Genomic DNA, 26,330 nt, shown 5'->3' with positions numbered 1-26,330 from the left:
ATAAGATTTTAAGACAGTCAACCTAAATAAAACGGGACGATACAACAGCAATAAACAAAACAACGGTTTCTATTTCAACCTGACCGTCATTTTATGGTCATAATCTCGTCGGTTTTCAACGACAAATTTGTTTGCCGAATACCGAACTATCAATAAAGAGAAAACACATTTTGGAAAACAAATCACAAACTTTCATTTTTGCATTAACAGTTTAAGTTATTTTAAGTTGTATAGGAAAAATACATAAAAGTTATATGATAAAAAGGTATGAAAACACACTCACGTGACAATGATTAGGGATCTGATTGGATGTCCGTGCTCAAACACGAGTAAAAAAGGTTCAAAGATTTTTTGATCACAAACAATCAACTTGAGTAAAAAAATTAAAATAATATGAATTGGAAAAAAAACGCTAACGTCTTAGCCTTTTGAAGGTTGAAAGCAGGATATCATCCCCCAGTCCACCTTTTTTAGGTGTAGACAGGAAGTATATCCTGAGTTCACCCTTTTTTAGGTCTAGACAGGAAGTCATTCCTGAATCCACCTTTTGTAGGTGCAGACAGAAAGTCATTCCTCGGTCCACCTATTTTGTAGGTAAAGCCAGGATGTACTTCTCAGTCTACACTTTTGTAGGTACAGACAGGAAGTCAATTTTTCAGCAGTAATATGACCTCCCTGTCAGACAGACCACCAGCATGTGTCCATGCAATGTATGACTGCATTCCCGTCCTTAACATTCGAAACCAGGCGATGTACATCTGAAACGCAATCCAGTACGTTATCTCATCGTACGCCATCTATAATTATTTCATAACAAATTGTACCGGCATACCGAGTGTTCATCTGAGAGTTCGGACTAGTCGACAAATCGACATGTTTCACCAACCTTGAATGCATAGAAATAAATTACCTTGGGGCGTTTAGCCTCTTCATTATAGTGAGACGTTACTTAATGTTAGCACGTATAATGTAACTCTCGCGCACATTGAATAATACTACAGCCATGCCCCGTACATATTCCCAATCATTAAATTACACCAAGAAAACATAACGCTCAGAATCACACATAAAATTCCTTGTTAATCTGGCTTCGTGAAAGATTTGGTGACGTCACATGGAGAAGACTCTCAACACTCTCATGGTTATCTATAAGTTTCTTTACGTCACTCGACTCTTTCCGGTTCCGGCAGAGTTTAACTGCATACCCTGCTTTGCGCTTGCACTGCACAATAATATAAATGACACACGCCATTATCACTATACAGCCGATCACCAGAATTATGAAAATTTTCATTTCATGAATAATATACCGATCCTCGCTGTAATCCTCCGGGTGCTGGAAGATCGGCTGACCCGTATCAAAAGTATCCCGCTTGACCTTCATCGTGACTTTGTCGTTGGGTCACGTGGGTGTTAATATTTGTCTACGCATAGTTATATTGATCAAACCTAGACGTTATTTCATTATTGTTTCCATGAAAAGGTTATCCACTTCCGTTCTCATCAAACATATTCAGAGTAACCCGTTATATACTTCCGGTCCAGACGTTTCATTGCGCTGTCAGTAAGGCAATCTGTGGTGAAATAAAACAGAAACAATTTTAGAATTATTAATCAAACGAATATAGCTATAAATATTACGACCACAATTAAAATCCTAGTGCTATTATATCGTCCAAAGCACACAGTTTTCGTGATTATTCCAATCGTTCACTCAACGCCATTAACGACTTTTAGAAGGCCGTTTTATTCTAACGACATGTTTCTTGAACGAATACAATTGGAGTTGCTATAACGCTAAAGATACTTTGGCCAATTACATGCTAGTGCATAAAATCAATCAAATTCAAACAAATAACATAACAATTTCCTCGAACAACCATCTGCAAACCACATCGAGATACTATAAAGCTAAAATCGGCATGCCATAATTCTTCTGGAGTTATGATGTTTTCTTTATTTTATCCATTTTGAAAAGCACATTTTCACCTATGAATCAATGACATTTATGGAGTTTCTGAAATACATCTGAACGGAACTTTGTGGTTTGAACCATATGTAAACTGATGTCATTTCGTTTATCTACCTGTGTTACCTTAATTGAATTACATGTGTATCATGAAATCAGTTACTGTATCCAGAAGAGAGTCGGTGTCGGATCGACAGGTCCTCTTCTGCTATCGTGGTATTGATATTGTTTTCTACAGTATAACCTGACTCTAATCGACATACAAGAGTCTTGAGTTTACCTGCTTGTAGTTACCCCAAAGGAGTGATCACTGGCGAAGTGACATTTTCTGTTCTAGAATAACCTTTACCCACTAAAGCTAGACGCATGCGAGCGCGCACATTGCGGTATAAAACGGTACAGCTGGATCGATACAGAGTGTGTAAACTCCGTCTTCAGTAGCTGTGAAACGTAAACATGCCAACGTAAACACTAATATTGCATGCAGAACATACCAAATTCATAATATGTAATATCGTCAACCCGAGCTCGGACCATAATAGGACGAAAAAAATAAAATTATTTCATTAAAAAATTATTTTGAAAAAACACCCTGCATGTTATCTGCTGAGCAAGTACATCACCATTCACTTGGAAGACGAATCCTATAACCTACCTTTTATCGCTTTAATAGACCATTCTCGAAATTATGAAAAACATTGTATTCATATATCTTCATATTATCTTCATGTGTTACACGTAAAATCAATAGGTCTTTCGTTATTTTGTTTCCATTGGCAAGCTAAGATTTATAAATATGTTTACATTCGAGAAACAACAAACTGTTATCAAATAGCTTTATCTCATTCAAAAACTGAATGTGGTTGTAATGTAAGACGAAGCAATAACTACATCGATTTTTAACTTCCTTAGATCCATAGCGTAGAATTGGTTTGTACTATTAAACGTATATGAAGCTTCGGCGGCTCAAAGACAGGTCATAATATTCATCAACAGCTAAGACGGCCCGAATATAATGTGCATGCGTGCATTGAGTAAGTGATGGATCATGTGAGACTATTATTCGTGTCGTCTCTTTGCATTAAATGGATATTTTCTTACTACATAGTGCTACCACGCTGAAGCATACTCGCATGCATAAATCACCCTATAGCAGCCTTACAGCGGATGCACCTTTGTCTTAATCTCTCAGTTCTAAATACATGTGGGTTGTTTTATTAGGCTTAAAGTCTAGCTTAATGAACAGATATGGACGGCCTTCCCTGTGTACACTACGTGTACGCTTCCCCTTTTTATAGTGCTATCCCACCGAAGCATGTCGCCGAAAAGCCGACACGTGATTTCTAAAAAAAGGATCAACCAGGCCTCCCACTCCTTTTATGCTAAGCGCTCAGTAAGAACAGAAACTGTCTTTTTTGGACGATAAAAGAAATACATCTTTATAATCAACTATCACTGTTATTGCCGTCAGGACTAAGGCCACAGGAGATGTAATGGAATATGTTTCAGATATATCCACACTTTGTTTGATTAATTAACGTTATGTTGTGCGAGGTGCGTGTTTTGGGAGACTGCGGTATATTCATGTTGTGTCTTCTTGTATAGTGGTACTGTTGCCCTTTTATAGTGCTATATTATGGAAGCATGCCGCCAAAGACACCAAGTAACACACCCCATCCGGTCATGTTATACTGACAACGAGCGAACCAGTCGTCCCAGTCCCAGTATGTTGTGCGAGGTGCGTGTTTTTGGAGACTGCGGTATATTCATGTTGTGTCTTCATTGTATATTGGTACTGTTGCCCTTTTTATAGTGCTATATTACTGAAGCATGCCGCCGAAGACAGCAAGCAACACACCCCATATTATACTATCCACGAGCGAACCAGTCGTCCCAGTCCATGTATGCTGAGAGCTAAGCAGGAGTAGAAACTTCCACTTTTATAGACTTTGGTGTGTCTCGGCCAGGGGACATAATCCAGAGCCTTCCTCACAGGGGTGCAAAGGGAGGCATTATGAAGGATAAAGTCAGTTGGGAAGAAGAGAAAAGATGACATCCTAAATTTAGTCGCCTTTGACGATCATGCAATAGGAGCAGCAGGTACAATTCTAACGCCCTACCTGCAGGGCCAGATTTTATTAACCATTTCACCACAGTTTCCTTAATCACGCATTCGCGGAACGCGGTCCTTAAATGACCAAGCCAGTTGTTAGTAGGACGTTGATAGAACAAACCAACCAACCAATCGACAAGGTAGGAGGCAATTTTACCCGCAAGACAGCCGGTTTGTTTTAGGTTTTTGAACATGTAAACAGTATCAGTTTTAATACAAGATATATACCAATACCGCAATACTAGTTTGGAATTAATTCTATGGATAAAAGCATACTTCGTACCTATCAGTAATATCATACATATCCTGCTGTGTTGGTAGTAAATATCGCATAACCCGGGTCTGTGATGGCACTTTATATTTGAACAAAAATACAATTGCTTCAGATGCACCAATTATAGTCGTAGTCAGGTTTTCGTTCTCACAGGTTAGATATATGTGTCTACTACCAGTGTTTGCTTAAAGCAACAACCCGATTGTCATCAGTTTCCTAGCCATTAGGTGGCTTATAGAAATGCCCCACACATTGTGATGCAATCAAGCACTATGTTTGTCAGGACTAGATCATCGTTAGGAAAGATTTCGTGCTCACCATAGAGGGAATGGGACGACTGGTTTGCCTGTTGTCAGTATAATGACACCAGGTGGGGTGAGCTTGTTCGATGTTCGGCGGCATGCTTCAATGAGGTGTTATTATAAAAAGGGAAAGAGCTTCACTATTACATTACAAGGAAACACAAGAGGAATGTACCGCAGGCTTCCGAAACATAGACATTCACACACCGCAAGACCATCATAATCAAAATAACAAAATGCGGTTTGGTTTTTAGGTTTAGCGTTCTATTAATATCCTGGGTCAATCAAGGGACCCTGCATACACGTGAGACCGTCATTAAATGACCCTGGTTGTTCATGGCGTGTGTGTGAATGTGTATGTTTTAGGAGACTACAGTATATCCGTATATTGTTTCCTTGTGACAGTGGAAATTTTATCCTTTTAAGTGTGCTATATTAACTCTGCGATATATCTATTTGTCTTCTATTTTTACTGTTTTAATTACACGTAATCATTATTAGAAATAAATAATAATATTTTGACAATTCGCTACTATTTCGAATGATATCAATACGGTTGACACGGACCTTTAATCCTCAGTTCAAAATATCTTATTGAAGCCAATATTGTAATTTGCCGACATACCATACACGAGCTAATTTACGCGTGTGTCATCCAGAATGAACCCCAAAGACGGCGGCGTTCCAGCCGAACCTCACACCAACTCACGCATATAACAACTGGCCTGGTCTCCACGGATGTCACGTGATGACGTGTGGGGTAAACAACACGTGTTGTAGAACTCGTGTCACACGGTCTACTTTCATAATGATGAGTATTATAATATCTTATAAATTAATATTAATTTTCCAATCATTAAGATAGTCATACGTAGATGTTTCTTACAAGTTGACTGATTTTAACACGTTTTGCACATGTTCGCTTGATATTTCCGATAAAGCCCTGGCATACTTTATCTTAATTTGAGTTTTGATGAGTTTTCTTTGAATCTTACATATTGTTTAATATTTACACATGTTTTAAGTGTGTCATTGTATTGCTTCATTTTGTTTTGATCGCTACATGTACTCCTAATACTGTCCGGTATATTTTATCGATTTTATTACACAATTTCACATATCCGATGCATGCTCATCATTCTTGTATCATTTCATTTCTATTCGTTTCTCCGCCGTAATGATAAACTTTCGATTTTTATATATAGACATGGAGGTAAATATTATCGTGCACATTACTTTGTAAAAATAAATTTCTTATTTTATACATGTTTTTTCACTTTTCGTGTTCGATTTTTATACCTTCTATCATGGTAACTTTATGCGATCCCATACAATCTACTTCATTTACCTCCGTCCGAGAGAGAATAGGGAGCGTTCGATTGAAGTTACTTTGGTGACTGACAAACACGTGTAACTATTCATTATACACGTGGCTTTGATGACACCGGTACGAGCTTGTTTGTGATTTTAACATGTTCGTGCTTCTTGAATCGGCTCTGTCTGACTTAATTAAAACATTCAGGTTTATGTGTATGTCGCATGCCTACGGAAATTTAATTCTTGTCTCGGTTAATATAGTTTTGCATTGATCGAAATATTAATACAATTTACCTTATCACATGAGTAATGAAAAAAAGTTGTTTTTCCCTGGCAATACAGGATGAATATTTATACTGGTATTGAATGGTAAATGCGCATGAATGCATATCGTGACGTCACATAACTGACATATTGTGCCCGGTAACACGATAATCACGTAAAAAGCGCAGGACGCATACACGCTAAAATTATAAACTTGACATTGCACTATTTTCTCGCTAGCCTACATCGTTATACTTGTTCATGATTTAACATATTTTGTACCTGTTACTTTAAGGAAATGAATTTGATTATTTTGGAATAATACTCTTAAGAACTCGTTCTTCGATGTAAAGGAAAGATTTATGCATTACGTAGAACTTCAATATTGATTTTATATTGTATTTATATACGATATATTTGTATTGTATATATAATATTACATTCTATATGTTATGCTATATCGTTTCATAACGTACATATGACGTCACTGTTCCATCTGATTAACTAATACAACGACGTAGCGATAACTTAGAGAAAGTAGTCCGTCAAGTAATTTGAATTGACAATATAATTTAATTGAGTTATAAGGAGTAACTTGAATATATGTACATGTTATGGACACATAAATGTGTATGTAAGCTCGTTATAACGGTTTATTTTAAAATATTATATTTCCAATTTTGTGATTCAAGTCAGTCCTTCAATATACAACAAGGATTTACAACACCAAGGATCTATTATTTGATACCGTCTAATAAATACCACATTATAAAGCCAATCTTATATAGATTTATAACTAAATAAGATATTTCATTACGTGCCTATCCAGGGAAGATACTAAACATATTTCACTCGATATATCTTTGCGATCGAATATACATGAAAATAATTTGGTGTTTCCATGGCATTTAACTCTTGAACTAATGTTCCCGGACTATATAGTAACAACTCTTTGCTTGGTAATTTTGGTATTATGCTTCGAACATATAACAAAGGACCAAACTACCACACCCAAACACAGAACATTGTCTAGTACAGTGTGAATATAACGATGTCAGTAGGGCAATAACCTCTGGAATATCGAGGATGTGTCAATGGCACAGGAAGGAGTTCATCCATAAACCTCATAATAAGAGACCCAACGAGCCTGTATCGCCTACCTGTTCCAGGCCAAGAATACAAGCTACCATCTTGAAGGCATTCTATTTAAACTAATTGTAGTCATTTCGACAGAAAGATTCTATATAATTTGCTACATTTCTAAAGCCTCTGTGGGACCAGATCATCTGAGTTTTTTTTTAATAGTTCCCTTTCACCCTAGGACGTTTCAGACCAAATTAAAACAAAATCCATTCTTTCCTACAGAAGGAGAAGGACTTTAAAGAATTTGCTATATTTCCCTTGCTTGTTCCGCCCCTCAGAGGCCCTGCAGTGAGGGCGTTAGAATTGTACCTGCTGCCCCTATTTCATGATCGTAAAAGGCGATTTTATTTAGGATCTTATCTTTTCTTTTCTTCCTAACTGACTTAATCTTTCCTAATGCCTTCCTTGGCACCGCCTCACTTTTGGCCTTGCGTTGAGCGTTCGCCCCTGTGAGGAAGGCTCTGGGATCTGTCCCCTGGCCGAGACACACCAAAGTCTATAAAAGTGGTAGTTTCTGCTCCTGCTTAGCGCTCAGCAAACGGGGAGTGGGACGACTGGTTCGCCTGTTGTCAGCATAATGTGACCGGGTGAGGTGTGTTGCTTGGTGTGTTCGGCGGCATGCTTCAGTGATATAACACTATAAAAAGGGCAACAGTTCCACTATACAAGAAGACACAACATGAACATACCGCAGTCTCCCAAAACACGCACCTCGCACAACATAGACGCAACACACCACATACATGGGAGGCCGTCCTTACGTGACCATAGCTGTTAATAGGACGTTAAATAATCAAACAAACAAACAAATCCCCTGGAGCCAGGCCCATCATTAATACAAAATTGGTTTTCCTTCATCAAAGGAAGTTTCTGACCAAATTTGGTCAAAACCATTTACCCATTCGTTACTCGTAGGATTTTTTCGTAAATAGCTGACGGACGATGAACGCCGCGCCATGACATAAGCTCACCGGACCTTCAGGCCAGGTGTGCTAATTTGTTTGTTAAATTATATGCATGATCCTGGCTGTTAATAGGACTTTAATTTTATCACACAAAGAAACAAAATGGGAAACGATTGGTATGTTGGTGTATTAAAAACCTATATGACACTGCAATGAGTGCCGTTTCTGTTAATACATTTTAGGGGTAGGTATACTAATGCCACTGCGTTAAACATTTCAAAAACATTATTATAGCTTGGAATATTTTTGTTTCAAACGGATAAATGAGTGTTCAGTTTGGTCAAAATGTTTCAATGTGGTAGAACATAGGATAGACACATGCGAATATCTTAAAATAAAATATAACAAGCTTATAGTAAGTGTTGCAAGCAACACACGTCCCCTGTCGTCAATTAATTTCTAATCTATGGCATGATATTATTATTGATTACTTATACTATCAATTTTGGAAGTTTGAACAAATTCTGTTGATGTGTTCGCCTCTTATCATCTTGAAACCAGACAGACGGATACAAACACTATAGTCTCCTCCAGTTTCACCGGCAGGGGGCTAATAAAACAGCCGGATATTACCCATTTTTCATGACAAAACAAGGGTTTCGCACACGACTCCAATCCTACCCACGATTCTCATCAAACAGGAGTTGGTATGCCCTGAATTTGTATGAAAGGTCTCCAATGCAATAGGCAATGCATTATGTATTAAGCACCTGTTACCGTCTGCAAGCTTTTTCAAGAATAACTACAAATTGTTGGTTTTTTGTTTTGTTTTGGTTTTTTTTGCTACCTCCTGCTTTTTCATTATCTTCGATCTTGGATTAAAATTTGTATCTTTTTGTGAATTCGACATATCATCGATTCTAATATCGTTTTCAAACTATTCAAATGATACAATTTCTTAACAATGAATGATAATTTCCAGTCACATACAACAATTAACAGTTGTCCTTACAGTAACCCATTTTGCGTACACCAGTAGGGTGAACGACCGATAACAGTTATCAATGATCTGTTTAATACAATGAGCGGATACACCTATTGCTATATAAACCAACTGATTTTCATATGTTATTAGAATTTCACGCGGGATAAAAAAGAAAACTTTTCGAAGCGAGAATGCAAAGAAATGGATATTATATTGACGAAGAAATTAGCTGCGGAAGATCTTTCCTATCCCCGAACATAGAATTTAGTTGCTGTATAACACTCCTATCAATTAACATAGAACACAGTTGCTGTACCTTCTTTCTATCCATTGATGTAAAACTCATTTGTTGTATATTCTTTTTATCCTAATACCTCTAATTAAATCCATATTTTAACTACACATGTCGAGGTTTCACCTATCAAACCTTCTTTGCAATATCAAAAAACAAGAAAGAACACAGCAACTTACAGTTTACGCATTGTAAACATTAAAACCTGTAGTCATTTAAACCAGAACTGTAACCCTTTTTACTTTGTTACTCCATATAAACATTAAAGCTTACATTGTTACATTAAAACCAGTATTGTAACTCCTTTACCGACACTATTATCCTTAACATTAAAAACATTATTGTCACATCACCAAACATACTGTAGTACCTTAATTCTGCATTGTACTCCTCTAAACCTGTACTGATGTAACATATACACAGCTAATAATTCTTGTTATCGATAGTGTAAGTTAATTTTATTATCAACGTTACTTTCTTTCGATTAATATAGCCATTCATACGTGCCAGTTTTTCTCAGATACTGAAAGTCGATTTTTTTTAAAATCCCGCCTACGTTATGAACCTGACAATACGTCCCGATGAAAACACTTTTGAAAATTCCCCCCTTTTCAATTTTAAAACAGACGAAGCTGTCTTTCTTGAATTCGAGATCCACGACACTGTTACACAGCCCCATCCAATATATACAACGCCACATAAAGATGTGACAACTTCTTGATTAAATATTGTATTATAAGTAATGGCTATCACGCTTATAATAGAGACACAATTAAACCTATGGTTCGGAATGCCCTACCAATTCAAGACATGGGTAAAACGGCATTACACAGTAGTAGAGTTTGAGCATCAAAATACGAGGGACTCGCATTCAATGTGTAAGATATATTCTATTATAATGAAATATAATGGGTTTTTTTATCAACACCTACTTGTAGTGTAAGATATCACAAATATATACAGTTACCGTCCGTTATAATGTAAAAGAACTAGATTTGTTTTTAGAAACACAATCACCCACCTCATCTGTTGTTGGTTTCTATCTATATATGTAGCGTAATCCGTGTCCTAAAGCGCAACCCTGTATTAAACAATAGTGTGTTCACTACAAATAGTGTGTTCACTACAGATACCGTAAACAGTTTAATCCCAGAACACTGGTCCATCTGCGTGTCCAGGCAAGATGTACTGGAGATATGTCAACACGCGCGTGGAGGAATTCCTTGGAAGAACGTGCGCTCGGAGACTAGCAGGAGTAATGCCTGAGAAATACGTCCGCTCTCAGACTAGTACAGAGTCAACTCTGGCAGAATTGTCAACTCGCGTGTTATAGCGAGCAATGTAATGCCGAAATACATTGCAGGTATTTCCCGCCTCAGCGTCTAGTATCAACAGTGATGACGAGCTGACGTGTCGTATAAAGCTACTACAACTAATGCCAGTAAATGTCGCACACACACTAAGTACTAGGCTCTCTGATTATCAGAACGATCCCGGCTCCACTCAGGTGGAACTAGCTGTAGCAACGTCCGTGTTTTTGTTCCAATTGTTTATCTCTGTTACATAGATAAATGGTGCCGCCGTATAATATCAAGCAACTAAGCTAGAACGACAGGTACATTGAATAGATACATAGGGTACCAGAGCGCTTGTCCATGAAAGTGTAACTCGGTGCTTAGGCGGAACAGCAATGCAGGGCTGGTAAAATCCATATATATACCGCGGATTATAGAAGGGGATGTAAATTAAGGGATTTCAAATAAAACAAATATTATTTATAGCAAAGAAATTCGATAGGTAATTTCTTTATATTAGTGCTTTTAATTATTTGCGAATATGTTGTATTTAATATAAAAGTATCAGTCTCACAGATGCGTACGCTGACTAAGCACCTTCAATGTCGTTTTCAGGTTTTAATTTCTGCATTTTTACTTTTACTATCGCAACATTTGTTCTTTTCTATTTTGCTATAAATCGTATATGGATACTGAACGTATATTGAAATACGATGAAAGCACATGAGCGAGAGGTCTTTATCTGGGAATAAACTGGAGTATCCGGCCAAAAGCTAACTTGGTTGGGCAGGTGATGCTATAGTTTCCATGTCAAAAAGGGAAATGGAATCCTATTTGCTGCTTTAATAATGGGACTGTTAAAGGGTTTCATTTAAAAGCATAATGCGTCTTCGCACGCACAAAATCATTATCTAAAAGTATCCCTCTGTTGAGTAGCTCTGTCAATAGTTATAGCTGAATGTAGGACCTAGTGTATTGGTATTTTTTAACGAGATGGCCGTGGTTCACTTTCGTAATAGGGCATGGCTGCGTGTTTTTTCTCTCTCGGTACAAATATAGACGTGTAAACTATTCAAATGAATAATCTATCTTTATATTTCATGATACGGTGTTGCTACGGGATTTTTCGTCTCTAAGCCCAAATTAGAATTTTCATAACATGCAAGTTAGTTTTTGTTAGCTGCTCTCAACTATGGTATTGAAAGATTTTCACCGGCGAAGGCTAAATCATACATTTTTGATATGAGTGAGTCAGACCTTAACTTTCCTTGTTTAAATCTTAAACACGAGAGGCATTGACTGTATGTCATCAAGACTAGCGCGAAGTCCTCGGCATATGATATCGATTTCCTGCCAACAATCAGTTGGTGATCGATATTGATTTCCAATTGACTTTCAGGGCGCGTTTAAATGTTTAATATAATTACTCTTTTTATGAAATGAAAAGCATTGTCAAAGGAAAAACCGGCGGATCGTTATGAAATATTCAGGCGACTGGGAAATGAGTAAGACGCATGTCTGAATCGAGTAAAGGTCATTGTTTCTTAATCAAGTAAGAATTCGGAGCAGCTGAATGAACTAAAATAGCTAGACAGGATGGGAGTTTCAAATCAGCTTCAGGAATACCATCTGCGTCCTTTTTTATGAAAAGCCTAACTGTAAGTGTGTCATAATATTTCCGAAGGAAAGGTCGTAAGGGGCGCAATCAGATGTTTTAGTAACCAAATACAAATCGACAGAATTTACGCAATAGGAAAACGTGAAATCTATGACAACAACGGAACCGATTTCAATGTTTTGTGTAATATTATTCATGTATTTCACACTCTATCTCTCACCCCTATTTGATAAGAACGAAATGCTTTTTCCGTGACAGATATTTAACCTGAAAATAAAGATGGATTTAAAACAACAATTATATCATCAAAATGAATGTAATAAATGAATAAGTCAAATTGATAAAATCAAACTACTTTGTCTATTCCAAATTACTAGAATGTTTAGAAATTATAGCGATATTATTGAGCTTCTGCTGAATGAAGATTTACACTCATCGGAATCTCAAGAACAATTGGTGATATGAGTTTATTACCTAACATCATATCTATGGTAATATTTACCCACATTTCCACATATGAATCCAACATGGTCCCAACGCTTTAGCTGTCCGTATTGAAGATAGGCGTTTTTTGCGTATGTGTTACCCTAGAAGAGCTTCACACTTCGGGCACTATGGGCTGCGTACTTAAATACGTCTAAGGGAATAATGTGAAAATGATTGTGTTACGATATCCAGACAAACATACCGAAGTTATGCATCATCTTATTCCGTTTACACAATGCCGAATTTGTAAGATGACCTTGTTCATGCATATCGGACATGTGTTTACGGCTATATATAGGATACATTAATCTAACAAAGCAGATATGGAGTTATTTATATATGTATACCTAAATATAACTTATTACGCAGCCTCTTGACTTTCATTTAATCTTATCTGCATGATTTACAACAGGATTTGGGTTTTTTTCGAAATTTTTCTTAATCGTGAAAAAATCAAGCAGGTACTTACGAATTTTGAGTAGTATCTAGATTGCCTGGACATTATCTTAACTAAGGTTCTGAACATCTTAGTTACATTAACCATTGAATGAAGGCGTTCGATAATTTATACTATAAGATAAACTAAATCTCATTGCATAATAGCTGCTGTGTAACTAAATACATATATATTAGATCGTATGTCAATAGAAATGTTATATTAATGCGATAGTGGACAAGTTATAAATGTGGAAATGAAAGTCGAACTGGTATTTAGTTTTGGTATGTATGTATGGGTTACAAGCTAAGCAGTATTAAGTCTTATTATAATGAGCACATTTTAGAGAAAGCACTGTTAAATTTTTAACCTTTTGCTAAATGTAGATCCAGTTACACAACGTTACCAGGTTTAGAGGTATGTGTAGCTCTGGTTGTATGAAATGCATGGTGCGTGTTTTGGGAGGCTGAGGTATATTCGTGTTGTGCCACCTTTTAATACTATATCACTGAAGCATACTGCCGAAGATATCAGAAAAAAAGCCACCCGGTCACATTATAATGACAATGGGCAAACCAGTCGTCCCATTCCCGGTATGTTGAGCGCTAAGCAAGAAAGGAAACTACCACTTTTATAGACTTTGGTGTGTCTACGTCTGGGGATAGAACCAGGACCCTATCTCAACAGAAGGCCAAAAGGTGGGGCGTTGTCTAGTGAGACGTAAGAAGATAATATCCGTTTAGTCGACTTTTAAGAAAATGCAATAGGGGCAGCGGGTACAATTCTAACGCCCTACCTTCATGTCAAATTATTGATGCAGCAAATATAATTTGAATCATGATATATCTAAATATACAATATGGAGCTTCAGATTACATTTCTTGTTGTATGCTCGCCTGTATTTTTATTAATTTGCACTGATTTGACATTTCCTCTGACCAAAGGGGGTTTACCTTTACCGCATTGTTGATGGTTTAGTCGTTTTGAACGGAACTGTGGGTTGTTTTTAAAGATTTAGTGTTGATTTAGTAATTGTGCCATATGCTGTATTCCGTCAGCTTTTACCTAGGTCCCTCCGGCACAATAAAACTTCTACAATTTCGTGCTATGGCAGTTACTTAACAGCCTGAACTAATTGTTCGTTTTTAAGACTTTGGTATGCTGATTCAAACCGTGGTGTTCTCGAATATATATTGCTTGTGTAATTGCTTTGCTATAGATTAAAATGCTTAAATTACCGAAATCAATATCATGTGATATTCATTTTGCAAACAAATCTAAAATTAAATTGAGCTTTCCAACTGTATTTCGTTTGTTTTTACGTTACAGAGGAAACTGAAAATATAAATTCTTTGAGTAATTACAATAAAAGCTATGATGTATTGTAATTTAATATGGCTCCAGGTTCGTCAGTTTTCAGAAATACAATATGGAATCAATCAGCATTGTTATTGAGCTTAGACCCCGTATAAGTAGGGAGACTGGAGGTTATTAAAGAAAATGTCTGCTTGAGTTATGTTACTAATCAACCGATAGTGGAGAAATGCATAATAGAAATTGACGTAATATAGATGAATTATTCTGTCTCGTAAAATAAACAAAACGAAACGAAAGTTAATAATCTTTGTGATGAAAATGATTTTAATGGAAGTCTTGTTAGCAGTCAGTTTTTTTTATGTTAGAATAAATAGACGTCCCCGGCCTTAAATACGTTTAGGCAGACAAGACGACTTCGTTATATGTCTAGATGTCTTCAAAACTACAACATTGCTGCTATGTTGATGCAAGATGAAAGAAAGGGCATACATATATGCATATAATATTTATCCTAAATATGTTGTTTGTATGTTAACTGAAAAAAAATACAAACATGTCTTCGTTCCTGTACTTTGACTTAAACATTGATTATTGTAACTCCAGTTTACCTCTTACCTGTCGTCTAGGTCTTCGAGTGGATGCAAGATCGTTTTGTTTTCAGAAAATCATGAATGGAGATAACTGTAGAAGGGCTTGGAAGTAGCAACTGCAGATAAAATGTCATTAATTTGTTAGAAATTCAAACTCAATCCTCTCGTATTTATTCACACCTAAAACATAAACCAGTCCGGAAACATTCAGATTCCGTATATTTAGTAACATATATATATAAAAAAAAGATCAACTGTCGGTAACAAATATCCGGATTAATGCATACCTATACCACTACACTCCTGACTAGTATATAACCCATGATCATAACACAATAGAATATAGATGTATTCATTTAACACCATCGAATACAAGTTTGTTTGTAAAACATTGCACACAATTTAGATTGACACAAACTACATTAAAAACTTTTAGACCGGATAGGTTACGTTGTCACCTAGTGTACTATAAAAAAACTTTCCCTAATGTCTCAGCACTTTCGCAGCACTTAAGGTCGAGGTTTTTGTCCATTGGCCTTTAAGACTTTGATGTTCCATAAGTAAGCTAATAGCTAAAGATATCTTCCTCGTGTGTCACGGAATAATGGCTTCTACTGCATGCGATACTGTGTGGTATTTGCAATCTGAAGTATAAAGGATACTGACTGCCTCGTGTTTATAAAATTACATTTGTAATATAATTCATCATCAAATCATATTTGCGGTAAATATGCACGAGTCGGATTTGGAATTAGGTCTTTACTTTAGAACTTAATTGGTTTCTTAATTATATCTTAGAAACAGTTGAGATTCCCACTTTATGAATATTTCTGGACTTAAAAATATCTAACAAGTAAGGTGAGAGTACAGAACATCTGGGCCTCTTGTTCCGTTTTGTTTTCACTTTCATATATTTTATATTATAAACAAAAGGCGTCTTACCCCGTGTTAAATTTATCAGTGTTTATGTACTTGCACTTCCTGCCATCTATGGTTATTCCCGAGGGAGACCTAAAATCAGCAAAATGTAAAAATAAATGAACCATGCTTATTAATAATGTATTATTTTTCTCCAGGGCTTAAACACAAAACACGCTTGAAGTGTCACATTTATAGTATATCGTCACGCTGTACGTGTAGCTTTGATATATATTCAGTTAGCCACCTTAACAATATCGATTGTTTGTTTGATTATAAAATTGTCGCGTAGAATTGGTGTATGTGTGAGAAGTGCTTGTTTTGGGAGACTGCGGTATATTCATGTAATGTCTTCTTGTATAGTGGAACTGTTGCCCTTTTTATAGTGCTATATCACTGAAGCATGCCGCCGAAGACACCAAGCAACACACCCCACCCGGTCACATTATACTGACAACGGGCGAACCAGTCGTCCACTCCCCGTTTGCTGAGCGATAAGCAGGAGCAGAAACTACCACTTTTATAGACTTTGGTGTGTCTCGGCTAGGGGACAGAACCCAGAGCCTTCCTCACAGGGGCGAACGCTCAGCCCAAGGCCAAAAGTGAGGCGGTGCCAAGGGAGGCATTAGGAAAGATAAAGTCAGTTAGGAAGAAAAGAAAAGATAAGATCCTAAATTAAGTCGCCTTTTCGATCATGCAATAGGGGCAGCAGGTACAATTCTAACGCCCTACCTGCAGGGAATAAAATTGTCGCGTAGAATTACTTAGTCAGAACTTAATCGAATTCAAGTTGTTTTTTAACACGCGATCACATTCCATGTCTATATATAGAGGTTACAAAACGAGTGATTGTTGAAAATTAGATTTATTTCACACGAGTGAGTAATTTTTTAAAAGTGTCTTTTGTAACTTTTAAAAAATAACTTACGAGTGTGGAATAAATTCAATATTCAACAACCACGAGTAGTGTGACCTGTTTCTACCACAATCATATTCGTTTTTAGCCGATAGAAATACGGCGGGGATACGGTAACGTATATTTACCGAAATATGCAAATAAGGTGTAGTAATATTTTCATCAGCAAGAAGACACTAATTAGTATTCAAAAGTCATCGTTTAATAAAAAAAAAATTCCATCAATATCAAATTCTTCTAATTGGGAACATATTAAGGGTTAAAAAGTACTCATTTAACGTCATATTGATTTCAAATCTTCATAGTTGCTTCCAGAAAATAAAACTCAATGTCAGACTACATTTATACATGTAAAAGTATTCGCAAGGCACGGCATCGCCTATTTCCCGCCAGATGATCATCAAGTCATTACCATTAAGATCAAGTTTGTTTCATGCACGTGAAATCTACGAAACTCATCAGTGAAATTTTTATCCGTCAAGATGCACTATTAGTACTTAAGGCCAATTTAAAATGCATGAAAACGTCACGTACTTTGACACAACGAAGACGACGTATACGCTTTCCAACAGCAGTTTTGGACGTCAAGTGGCGATTACAACATAGAATGATGTCATTTGATTATTGATGACGTTGACAATGATGACCTGACACTGAGAAATAAGTAGTTCGGTCAAGGTTCACAGCGTCAGCCAATCGGAATACGTACAGAGTTTATACCACACGTGGTATAAACATATTGTTAAGTGTTTATTTAATGTCCTTAGAGTTGAATAACACCGCCTACTGTGGTAGAATTACATTTATTTAATGAGCAGCCAGTCATAATATTCTAATACATAATGAAACCTCTGGTAGATTTAACTGGAGCAGATATCGATGGTGCAACTTGGTCTGAAATTTACCAGCTTTACAGGTAGGGGGCAATTTTTTTTTTAATTGTACCTGCTTCACATAGTGCATGATTGTAAAAGGCGACTTGATTTTTGGGTTTTATCTTACTTCTTCCGAATGCCTCCTATGGAATAATCTCACGTTTGACCATTGTTGAGCAAAAGACTAGGGAAATGAAAAAAAAAGAGTCAATATAGTGATTATAAATGATACACGCTTACAGATATCATTTCCCTGATCATCACTTTGTATAGGTGCCACTCTCGGTGTATCCCTCGCCTTTCTCTCTCTATCTCTTTGTATGTATTATCATAAGGGTGTGCCTACATAGATTATTATGTATTTTGTGTGACAATGCTAATATTTTATTTGATGTAGAAATGACAAAGATAACGTTTTTATAAGTGTGATATTGAACGTATGACTGACACCATGTTTTCGATGTTATAGGGATTGGATTTCGTTTTTATGTTTACCATGCTTGTATGGAGCAATTCCTCTAAGTATATATAGGGATTGGATTTCGTTTTTATGTTAAAGGGACATGAACCTTAAATAAGTTGTTCTGTATGCTTAGATATGGTTTTCAGATGTTTATTGAATATTTTATTACAATGATTGGTTATCTAAAACGACTGGAAAACGTGGGGAATACCTACCTAAAAAATGATAAAAATAGACCGTCATATTCTATTTTTGGAACACAAAACGAAAGCTGGCCGAAAGCGAGGTTATAATGAACAACAAACTTGCTGACATGACAAGGAATATTTGTTTTCCACATTTTAAGATTATTTTCCAATTTACGATGGTTGACAAATGAAGTTTAAGCCATATTTGTTATAAAACAATTTGTATTTAGGTCAAACATTCGACAGGGCACCGCGAAGTGAGGTTCCTGACTTATTGCACATATGTACATCACGCAAGTATAAAGTGGGGAGTTGCTCCCGTCTCTTGCATTTCAGCGATCCATTTATATTTACCTACTTTCCAAATCGCGCACGTAACTGACTCCTGACGTACACCGTTTTCTATCAGAATTAGTTTGTGTTCGCTTCACCCACGTTTTTGACCAACAATTGTGCAGTGCATTGTGGGAGGTCACTAAAGTTCAACACTACTATACTATCGTTACAAAATTCGACCGGGCAAGTTCAAAATGCAGAAAGATGGAATTTCCATTATAAATATTTCATTTGACACGTTTGCACAATAACTGATATATATTACTTAGTAAGGTATCTGACACGTCTTAAATATGTATTTTACTCAAATTTACATGGTTTTTTTAGGTTCATGTCCCTTTAACCATGCTTGTATGGAGTAATTCCTCTAAGGATATATTCTATGGGGCGCGTTAGCGCCCCATATTGAATGAATTTCTAATGAATTCATTTTGTGAAAATAAGTCAATTATCAATAATGAGAACGCATCATCGTATAGAAGGTATCAACTTCTGTGTGGATTTGTTTGTGTTTTTGTATAATGAAAATGACCTGTATGTGTCTAATATGTTATGAAATTTGAAAAAAAAAAAAAATCGAAAAATATAACCAAAAAATAAAAATGGCATTCTTGGGTGGATTTCAGCGATCCCGAAATCTTTCTGTACTTATCCGTGTGAAAATTACTCACGGGTTTCTTGGTATAAAATATTGGGATGAATTACACAACAAGACTTAATAGACCGGAGTTATCCCGTTTACATGCATAAGAATTATATGTAGTGAATGAATATTTATCATAAAATTGATCGTGAAGATAAGTGAGGTACTTGTATCAACACAACGTTTAATTGACTATGTTATATACAAACGACGACGCGTCAGGCAACAACATTTATTTATCTGTATCATCGTAAAACATGGACGTTTATAAGTATACCTTTGTTGTGTTTTCCTATGAATTTAGCAGTCCCAAGGCTGTTTTAGTACAAATCAGCTATCTGGCTATCAGTTCTATCAGCGGAATCGATTGGTTATATCAGATTGCTGTTTAAGGTTATGTGATCGTGGACATGTATATCAGAGCTCACTTTATCCGACAGACCGTTCACAATTTATCGGATAAGAGAAATTTCCTCTAGTGCGACAAAACAACCGTACCATTATGTAACGTATTTACAATTAAAACCGATAACACTAGTGCCCCCTATTAAACAGCGATCGCTCCTGTGAGGTAGGTTCTGGGTTCTGTCCCTTGGCAAAGACACAAGTCTCTGCTACTGCTTAGCGCTCAAAATTGAGGGAGTGGGACGACTGGTTCGCCCATTGTCAGTATAATATGACCGTGTTGGGTGTGTTTGCGGCGGCATGCTTCAGTGATATAGCACTATAAAAATGAGACGAGTTCCACTATACAAGAAGACATGACTCGAATATACCGTAGTCCTCCAAAACACACACCACGCACTTCATACACGCAACACACCGCATTCATTTGAGACAGTCTTTACATAACCCTAACTGTTAATAAGACGTTAAATAGTCAAACAAACATCATATGCACCACTAATACAGATGCTATGACTACACCACTGTTTCAACAGAAAATCTCATTATTCTCTAGAAATCACCATATATTATTTATTGCATAATCACAACGTTAAAGTGTAACTGTAGTGGTAATTGATGTTATGCTTTCATGATAAAAAATAATTGATAAAAAATGATATTTAAAAAAAAATACGAACTTATGGCTGATTTTCTGAAATTCATACCTATGCAAAATTCGAGACCATCCGGTTTCAGCTTACAAACCGGAATAGACGTAGAAACAGTGACCCGCCAGAAGAAAAAAACCTCATTGGAAGCCCGCATGGCGGAGATAAACAAAAAAGAAAATACACCAGGACTGCGTTATGATAGACGATGTGTGGCGGGTGGATGTTCAAGTACGAACTCTGATGGTGTGTCTTTACACAATTTTCCAGCAAAAAGGCCCAATTTCCACCTACAATTGGTAGCATTCGTGAGGAGAAAACGGAAAGATTGGGAGCCAGCAAGATACTCCGTACCTTGCAACGCTCACTTCGAGGACGACTGCTATCCCCTGAAATTTTCTCAATGGATCACACAAGAACACATAGCCAGTGCTAAAATGCCGAACTGTTAACAAACTTATATTCGTTAATTTCATGTTTTCATGCCGGACGACTTTTTCAGTATGATTTTCCAGTTGAAAAGCTCCATTTTACTTGAAACTCGAAACTTTCTTTTGTTTTCTCGATTTTGTTGACGTATTAATTCGCCCTTATTAACAACCTTTCATTTTACCTTTCTGTTTTTCTGCACATTATCATGTCTCTCCGTTTGATATAGTGCGATCAGTGCCCAGTCCTGATATAACAACACTATTTTCTAATATTGAATTGAGACTTAACCATGTCATTATCTGAGAAATAATATTATTATCAATTTTAAGTTTACCTATGGCCAATGTTTTGCATATAGTGCATGTAATTTTGTTGCGTGTTTTCCGGAAGTCACGTGGGATTGGTTTGGTTTATCAAGTCTTACGTTCTATATATATAAATTTTCACTACATCGCGTATTCCTACTTTATTTACATTCGGAGTGCTTCGTCACTATATGAATCAACCAACTGACTAAAACAAACAATTGCCTCTGAAAACACTACGAATACACTACGAATACACTACGAATACAACGATTCTCGTGCATCGATCCGCTGATTTCAAACAATGCGCCAGTTTCATACCAATACAAAATAGTTCCCCACAATATTTTAATGTATAATATCTAATGTGTTGTTTCCTGATATAGAATCCACTAAGGTTCACTGTAATAAGTCAATCAAATCTTATTTTAACTATATTTCTTGTTTATCGTTTGTTATTTGCAAAAAAAGGTCGACCGGAAGGCGGAAGCTTGAAAATGCGACGTTGTGGAACGACTTCGTCATCCAGCTGTTCCATTAATCTCGTTTCTCGTCGTATATGGGTGTCATGATTTTAAATATATATAAACCTTTCAATAAATGTTATTTTCATTTAATTTTCATTCAATTATTCTAATGTAAATAAATGGTTGAATGTATTTTTCTAATTTTCATAGCGGCTTTGAATACCAGAAGCTATCTACATATCTTCCGAAGAGCGCTAACGCGCTCAACAGGATATTTAGATAGCTTCTGCTATTCATAGCCGCTGTGGAAATAAGAAAAATACATTCAATCCCTATATGTGACCTTACCGAATGCAGTTTGCATTTTCCAATGCATGAACTGCTATCCGCTTACTTTGACGCCATTATCATTGTCCTGCCAACGATCACGGAAAATATTTGTTCCGACCTTGACGATGCTGAATTGTTTATCCATTGTGGGTGCGAAGTCTCTTGGGATTGTATCATACAATAATGACAGGTAAATATAAGTATTTGGGTTTGGTGCAAGATCTGTATTTTACGTGAAAATCAATCCCTTTCGAAGTTACTGCTTATTGAATAAAGACGGGGAAGTATTTAAATGTCAAATCAATTTCTGTATTACCAACCTTTTATATACTTTCGAAAATACCGGCGCAAAATATTCAGAATACCGATAAACTTGTGATGGTAATGGAAAGGAAACTTATAAGTTTAATTTGCATCATGAGGAATCCACAGCGGTAATTGTACATAAAGAGGGATGGGTAAGACGTGGTCAAGGCTAATAAACATTATACTGGAATATTGGACATAATTTTGTATTCGCTGTCAAGAAGGATCATATTAAGAATATTGTAAGTAATGTATCAATCTGAAATTTTGGTAAATTATCTAATTCAGAATATCTACTATGAATATAACACATTTAATTCGGCCGAACGCCTGCGAACTGATGAATTGTATTAATTTTATTGAATCCCAATATTACCTATCGATTTTCTATTCTATTACATTCCTTCAGCAGAGGAAATATTTTAAAGAATTTTCTATATCTCTTATTGGGCGTGATCCCTGATGTTCCAACAAATCAGTTATCCATTTATACACAAACTGTTCCCGTTCTCTCAAGACTGTTTAAAATATATTGAGAATACTGATTGATACCTACTAACGGATAACTTTTGCTTTATCAATGAATACAATTAACGTGAATTTGTTCCGCATTGAAGGAGCATTTTCTAAATTGCCGCTGAACGTTAAGTTTATGATTATTATATGCCATAACTTGGAGAAAATTTTATTTTTTTCTTCCGTAATCTATTAAAAACAATCAGGCTTGATGAACTTTCAAAATTATTTCTATGCCTTTTGCATGTTTAGATTGAAACATTACTACATAAATTACTTAATAATTAATAATAACACTGTAAAATTGTGACATGAAATTGCAGATCACAACTTGCCTTCATGGTCTGACTGCCGTACGTTTTAATGATTTTTAGTAATACTGCCAATGTGACGTAATTTCCATACTCACGAATCAAAGAAGGGTTTTATGTACTATTCACCGCAAAACGTTACCACAATTTTGAGAATTACAATACTTTAAATCAATAGTTATTTTAATATCTCGTTTACAAATAAGAGTCAAAATTAATTTTTGCGGCAATGCTAAAAAGCATTACAGTAACGTATACAATGGGTGAAATGAGGACATGCGTGTCAAACCATGAATCCAAATTGTGGTATACAATTTAATCTTCATTTCACATTTTTACAGTGTTTTTTTTTTATGAATTGCATGTGACTTTTGCAGTAATGTATTCATCCGAACATACATAAGGAAAAACAAATGTAACATGTAAGCTTGGCCTTCCATGTATGCAGTGTGTAGCGTGTATGTAGTGTGCGGTGCGTGTTTTGGGAGGCTGCGGTATGTTCATGTTATGTCTTCTTGTATAATGGAACTCTAGTTCTTATATATTGTTACATCACTAATGCACATCATGCAAGTGCCTTTGTTGTGCCTTTACCGTTATCATGGAAACCATCAAAAATACCAAATTACTATTTCCTTTTGTTTCCGAATTATAACTCGAAAACCGTTTAACGCAGCTCCATGAAACTTTCTGTATATATCAGACAAGTGCGCTAGTTGGGCCATTTGCTGTTACGGACCTTCAATTAGTTTCTGTTACATTGGAAACTTTGTCAAAAATACCAAATTACTGTTTCTTTTTGTTACCTGCTGTTATTTTTAAACAGTTTTACAATACTCGCCAACATTTAAAGTTATACTTGAATAATTGTTACTTTGACCTTGATGTATTTGGGTTTTATTCCAACTTCCGGGCGCGGGGAATAATGCCACAATTAAATAATTAATTAATATTTTTGAAAATTTGACGAATTAGCAGGCTAAAAATGGCCCAAACCATACATATTCCTTTCCCTTTTAAGTGAATCAATAAATCTATAGACTTAATTAAAACGTTAATGTTTAATTATGTGCTTGAAGGTATTGCTCTGTTCTCATAGACGCCCTTCTCATTGATAAAGGTCAATGCTGTCGATATCTACTTCAACGACATCAAACGACATTTGTTGATATTTTCGCAGTGGACCGCAATATTGGAGACCATTCATATCATTGATAAAAATCTCATTCCTTTTGATAAATACACTAAACGAGACCATTTATCTTCGTCAAGCATATCGCCCTCATGTTTTATTTCTGCATTATCAGAAATAGGGAATAAAGATTGTGATGCCGATGCTTTGGCTACGAGTACATAATTGTGTTACGGTATATCGGTTAAAATTCGCGAGCAGAATATTTTCGTTATTTCCCCGTTTTCTATGAAATTCCCGAATTCCATACAGCCTGACAAACAGTGTCTTGCGTGTGTCATATGCGAGTTACGTGGTTTGAGAGACTGTGGTATAAAAGTGTTGTATCTTCTTATATAACGGAACCCTTTCCCTTTTGCTAGTGTTATATCACTGAAACATGTCGCTAAATACAAGACAACACATACCACCCGGTCCAATTATACTGGCAACGGGGGACCAATCGTCCCACTCCTTTCAGCTGAACGCTAAGCTGGATCCGAAACCAAACAGCGATATATTCAGAAAATCATTGGCGTCCCTAAGAAAAATATCATTGTATAGATTCACGAATTGTAAGGATCATTTAACAGTGAAATTGACCATCTGCAATGTCATTTATAGGAAACCGCAACATATTAACCCTGAGAACTTAAAGGCTAAATAGTATATTGCCGTGGTTAACGCGATGATATGATAAGTCTGCAAAATACACAAATTGGTGTATTCCAACAACTTCTTGCATTGCTTTTTATCAACATATGTTCATGAATGTTGGATCTTATGAACTAAATCAATGAATTCGAATAAATCACACCAACGCTTAGCAACTTAAGAAAAACTAGACATAATTTAGAAGCAATGACATTATTATTGTCGATAAAATTATGACCTCATCCAATCTCAAGGATGTTTCGGTTTGGGATTTCGATAAGCATCAGAAACGTTTACTTTTAAATGAGATACTAATTCATTAAGAAACGTTTCATATGTAAATACAAGGTTTTCCTCAGTATTGAAATCCAGCTACCTAGCAGGCTTATAATGATTACAACACAATGTACATGTATATTATCTGCTATGCTCCCCGCTTACATTACTCTACGACCATACCTGAAGGTGGTGACAAGCCGGTAGCAATAGACGCCTCCTTCAACACGACAAAACAACCAACATCAATCAGAGGAACCCAACCATCTCAAACGCGATATGTTTTCATATCTTTTATAATAACTCAAGTTCATGTCTAGCCTTCCTAAATCTTACTCAGAAACATCATATCTGTACATTACGCCTATAGCTTCAAAGCGTTTGTCTAACGTTGCGTGCACACTTTGAAGGTAGGCGTGAGTCACAGACGCGGGCTAAGCAGTTTGATAGCAGCTTATTATGGTCCAGGAAACACAGCTTTTATGATATATTAATTATAGACATGATAAAAGCATGCAGTATCGCCTTGTTACGGTCGTTGCGTCCGGCGGCGTCACGCAAGCGTTGCAGGACAAGCTGAAATGTGATTTCTCTTCTCCAGATCAGTTAGTCGCGGCCGAAAGGTCGACGAACTATGTATAAAAAAGCGTCCTAGGTGTAGATTTGATTATTTATTTCTCAAACTTCTAGTTTTATGTTGCTTTATTGTATTCATAATAACATCTAGTGTGCATATTAAAGTAAATAAGAAAGTAATGTCGGGATTGTTTGTTTCTTTGATTAAATTAACGTCCTATTAACAGCCAGGGTCATGTAAGGACGGCCTCCCATGTATGTGGTGTGTAGCGTGTATGAAGTGCGC

At 36.2% G+C, this 26,330-nt stretch overlaps 1 long non-coding RNA gene across 1 annotated transcript; it reads right to left on the bottom strand.

Moving 5' to 3' along the window:
• Positions 1–203: 203 nt before the first annotated feature.
• LOC138314868 (uncharacterized) lies at positions 204–11,239 on the bottom strand. The gene is made up of 2 exons (XR_011207430.1): positions 10,586–11,239; positions 204–1,574 (listed from the first exon to the last, which is right to left on the bottom strand). It is a non-coding gene; the product is annotated as an uncharacterized lncRNA (long non-coding RNA).
• Between the last annotated feature and the right edge of the window lie 15,091 nt (positions 11,240–26,330).

The sequence above is a fragment of the Argopecten irradians genome, chromosome 2 (genome assembly GCF_041381155.1).
Source record: "Argopecten irradians isolate NY chromosome 2, Ai_NY, whole genome shotgun sequence".
NCBI lineage: Eukaryota > Metazoa > Mollusca > Bivalvia > Pectinida > Pectinidae > Argopecten > Argopecten irradians.
The sequence above is the reverse complement of the archived record's forward strand: the minus strand, read 5'-3'. Positions and strand labels throughout refer to the sequence as shown.